The sequence below is a fragment of the Dipodomys ordii genome, unplaced genomic scaffold, assembly GCF_000151885.1.
Source record: "Dipodomys ordii isolate 6190 unplaced genomic scaffold, Dord_2.0 Scaffold17, whole genome shotgun sequence".
NCBI classification, from domain to species: Eukaryota; Metazoa; Chordata; class Mammalia; order Rodentia; family Heteromyidae; genus Dipodomys; species Dipodomys ordii.
In genome coordinates, this window is record NW_012267233.1 from 14,934,667 (window position 1) to 14,939,595 (window position 4,929).

The following is a 4,929-nucleotide window of genomic DNA, read 5'->3' on the forward strand; positions in this document are numbered from 1 at the left end:
ACACTGATTTGAAGTTTCCTATACTCAAGGTATTATTTTAGAATCATGGCCTCAGAAGCTGACAGGCATCACTGAATTATTCAAGCATAGTCATGAGAATCAGGACCAGCTTCATGATTTGTGGAATCCAGCGGCGGTAGTCCCTTGTTTAAACAGCAGGACGGACATAGTGGCTTTTGCTTGTAATTCCAGCTATGCAAGAGACTGAGAAAAAGATGATTGCTATTTGAGGCCAGCTTAGGTAAAAAGTAATCAAGACCCCTTATCAACAAATAAGCTGGCACTTGTAATGCTGGCTATGCTGGAGGATCAGGAGAATTCAGCCCAAGGCTGGAGCAGAGAGAAGGAATGGGGAATCAAAGCCAAGGATAGAAGGGAAAGGTGCTATGAGGTATTATATCTGCGCATCCCTTCAGTGGCTTTATCTTCAGTGTAGGTGACCAGCAACTGATGCAGGAAGGGAGTAAGAGAGGACGTGACACAGCTTGTGGTCATTCCTGAGTCCTTTGAACACAAAGCAGCGTTTCTCAGGCTGTTGGAATCCCTGCTTCCTCAGACATAGCCACAACCTGCTTACCCCCTGCCTGCTTTGGGTCTCATGAAATGTCACACATTGTGGGTCCACAAGTCTATGTTCTTGGGCGTCATGAACATGTCTGCAGAAGAGGTGGCGAGGATCAGCAAGAAGCACTCGTATGGCATGTCATTCTCACTGTGCAATTGTGTCCCACTGGCCTTCACTTCCAAAGCAGAAGTTCAAAGAAAAATACAACAAGGGGCTGGGAAGGTGGCTCAGTGGTAGAGCACTTGCCTTGCATGCATGAGGCCCTGGGTTCGATTCCCCAGCACCACATAAGCAAAAAAAGAAGCCGTAAGTGGCACTGTGGCTCAAGTGGTAGAGCACTAGCCTTGAGCTGAATAGCTGAGGGACAGCGCCCAGGCCCAGAGTTCAGGCCCCACGACCGGACCCAAAAAAAGAAAACACAACAAGTTTGAGACAAGAAATGAATCCAGGCATCCACAGAGCACACTTTCATGACAACTTCATCTCCTACCCTAGACCCCATGCCCAAACCAACTCATCCTCCAGTGTCAGCTCCAATATGGACTGGGCCTAGAATTGGTACTTAGAAGCTGCTTTTGCTAAATAGTACACTCCTTTCTTGGGCCTACAAATTTAATAGAATGCAGGGTAAAAGCTTGGCATCCATGCCTTCATCTGCCTTCTTTACTGTGAGTCCCTCCTGCAATCACCTTGGATTCCAGGAAGGACAGCATTGATCAATAACATCTTACCACAAGGGATAGAAGCTTTTCCACAGAAAGGAACAGTGGAGCCTCCACAGGATTGTGTGTGTGTGTGTGTGTGTGTGTGTGTGCGTGCGTGCGTGCACACACCCACACGCCAGTCCTGGTGCTTTAACTCAAGGTGTAGGAGCTGTCCCTGAGCTTTTTTGCTCAAGGCTAGTGCCCTACCACTTGAGCCACAGCTCCACTTCCAGCATTTTTTGGTGCTTAATTGGAGATAAGAGTCTCAGGGCTGGGAAGGTGGCTCAGTGGTAGAGTGCTTGCCTTGCATGCCTGAGGCCCTGGGTTCAATTCCTCAGCACCACATAAGCAAAAAGCAAAAAGCCAGAAGTGGCGCTGTGGCTCAAGTGGTAGAGCGCTAGCCTTGAGCTGAAGAGCTGAGGGACAGCGCCCAGGCCCAGAGTTCAGGCCCCATGACCGGACCCCCCCCAAAAAAAAAGAGTCTCAGACTTCCCTGCCTGGGCTAGCTTTGAATTGCAATCCTCAGCTCTCAGCCTCCTGAGCAGCTAGAATTACAAGCAGGAGCCACTAGTGCTGGGCAACAAGGATTTTCTTATCATACCAGATTGATTGCCTCAAGTGAAGCAGGGAAAACAACCAGTCCACACTTTCCCTGGGTCTGTTTAATAAGTTCGCATACTTCTTGTTCAGTGCCACAGTTCTTTTTTGATTTAAACCTAAGGTGCCCGTCTGTACCCCAAAGATGGGCTGAGGTGCTTACTTGGCCTCTCCCCTGCTGTGTAGTACATCCCCTTTCTCTGACCTCCACCACTACTCCCTCCTTAGTCAGAATGTTGGGGTTAATAGTCAGTCATGACATGTGGAACCCTGGGCTTGGAAACTAGAACTCCCTGTTACAGGCTCAAAAAACACAGGCTTTATTGAGGACCTACTGTGTGCCAGAAAGTTTTAAGTGCTGGAGATACAACCATAAAATAAGCAAAAAGCCTTGGCCTCATGAAGCTAACTTTCTCATAGAAGAGAGAGACAGACAGACAGACACAGAAGTAAGGAGAATGGGAATAAAGTACGCAGGATATTAGGTAGTGATAAGTAACCAGGAAGAAAGATAAATCAGGAAGGAGTAGGAGAGGTTTGGGGGGGGCAACTTTAGATATTAATATATTAGTGTTTTATGGCCATGCAATAGAAGTGGTGGAAATGTGGTAGGGAAGGATAGGGAAAGTGGCAGGGAGATAGCTGAGAACGGAGAATGAGGAACCCGAGCTCCTGTGTCTCCCATCCACGCTGCTGTATTTGCTGTGAAACCAGACTCTTTATAGGCATCTCAGGTGTAAAGGATGAACAAATTACTCATTCTTGTAGCCCAGGGAAAGTTCTGCCTTTAAATTAGCTCTATATATTTAAAGACAAATAAGCCAGTTGATTAAATGTTATAACTTAAGCCAAAAATGGTATATATGTGGGAGGTTTCCCACCATTCTGTGAACCAGATGACCAATTTGCCTGAGTGAAAGAGAGCAGGTGTGGCCTCTTCCGCCAGAATTGTTCTGCCCAACTCAACAGTCCAACGCCAGGCCAGGGAAAACACACAGGTAAGCAGAAACCACAAGTCTCTCTAAGTCTCTCTTCAAGAGAAGTGCTTATGGAAGTGGAGCTGTGGCTCAAGTGGTAGAGCCCTAACCTTGAGCGCAAGAGCTGAGGGACAGCGCCCAGGCCCAGAGGCCCAGAGTTCAAGTCCCATGACCAACAAAAAAAAAAAAAAAAAGAGAGAAGAGAAAAGAGAAGCGCTTACTAATTTCGAATTACTTTATCAAGTTAGAATCCATTTCTTCACAGTACAATACTTAGTAACAGACATGAAGATGGAAACATCTAGGGAAAAAAGAAACAATTGAGATTTGCTATTTACCCTTGGCTTTTATGGTTTCCTTCATCAACTAGTAAATCAGTAGACAAGGATTACCAGGAGTCTCTCCGAGTAAGTGTTCTTGTTCTTCAATCATTATTTTACATCCCAAGTTCAAATTCCACTTCTGTTAATTTTTAAAATGTCTAGTTGGGGGAAGGGAAGCAGAATGTCATTTCTGAAACTTACCTGGCAAAGAAGAAACCAGTATGGTATATGCCAGGCAGCCAGGCTCTGCCTGCATCTTTTCTGCCTTGTTGGGCTGAGCTGGATTGGAAAGTTAATGGTAGGCCAAATCTTCCTACCAAGCCCTACATGCTTATACCTGTGGGCAGAGTGTGGGCACCAGGCTGTGGGTTTGAGGAAAGAGCAAGTGAAGGCTGGAATGCCCACCATCCCAGGCAGGTTCCTTTGGGATGCTCAGACTGAACAAGAAGGCTGTGGGGACACTAGTAATGGCTCCCCACTTGTCCTGAGACTTGGGGCTGAGTGGATGCTGGCTGGATTACTGATGGCTGGAATTACCGCCAGTGCATTCTGCCCACATCCCTCCATCACAAACACTGGCCTCTCTGAAGCTGGCTTTGTTTCCCACCGTATTGTGTGGTTCCGGCTGCCTTTCTATTTTTCCAGGCCCTTAAAGAAGTTCATGAAGTAGAAGGGACAAGAAAAGGCACAATCAGACGGACACACTGGTCATACTCTTCTTACCAGTTCAGTGGATCCCAAGGGCTCCTGCATCTTGAATGGATGAGAGAAGAACACGCAGCTGCACTCGCCACCTCCGCCTGCTCCTAGCATGCGTGCTTATGGATACATGACAGAAGCTACAGCAGGCTCACTGGTGACCACAGAGCAGATGGTTAGGATGGCAATGCACTGCCAGCTGCTTGATTTTGAAGCTACTCTAAAATAATAATAATAATAATAATGTCCCTTTAACATAGAGCAAATAAATAAAACGCTATAAGGAAAACTTCCTATTCAAAAATTTTTTTAATTGTGAAAATAATGTACAGAGGGGTTACAATTACATGGGCAAGATAATGAGTTCATTTTTTTTGGGGGGGGGGTCCGGTCGTGGGGCTTGAACTCTGGGCCTGGGCGCTGTCCCTCAGCTCTTCAGCTCAAGGCTAGCACTCTACCACTTGAGCCACAGTGCCACTGCCGGCTTTTTTCTTATGTGTTGCTGAGGAATCGAACCCAGGGCCTCAGGCATTCAAGGCAAGTGCTCTACCACTGAGTCACCTTCCCAGCCCAATGAATACATTTCTTATCAAGCATTGTAGCCTCCTCCTTTGTTTCCCCTTCCCATCCTATTCAAATGTTTTAACAGTATAGCCCCAAATGTTCACATCAACTGTGGGAATTAAATCAAAAACAAAAACTAGCCTTTATCTTTAGGCAACAGCTTTTTTTTTGCAGTAATTTAAAATTTATTTATTTTAAAACAGACTATCTTAATAGTTACCAGTAATTAAACATTTGTATCACCCTGACCTAAGCACTTTGATTATTTTATTGACTTTTTAAAGACAAGTGTAAGATGAATGGATCAAGAAAATGTGGTATACCTGGGCACCATGGCTCATGCCTGTAATCCTAGCTACTCAGGAAGCTGAGATCTGAGAATCATGGTTCAAAGCCAGCCCGGGCAGGAAAGACCATGAGACTCCTATCTCCAATAAACCACCAGAAAACCGGAAGTGGCGCTGTAGCTCAAGTGGTAGAGCGCTCACCTTGAGCTGAAG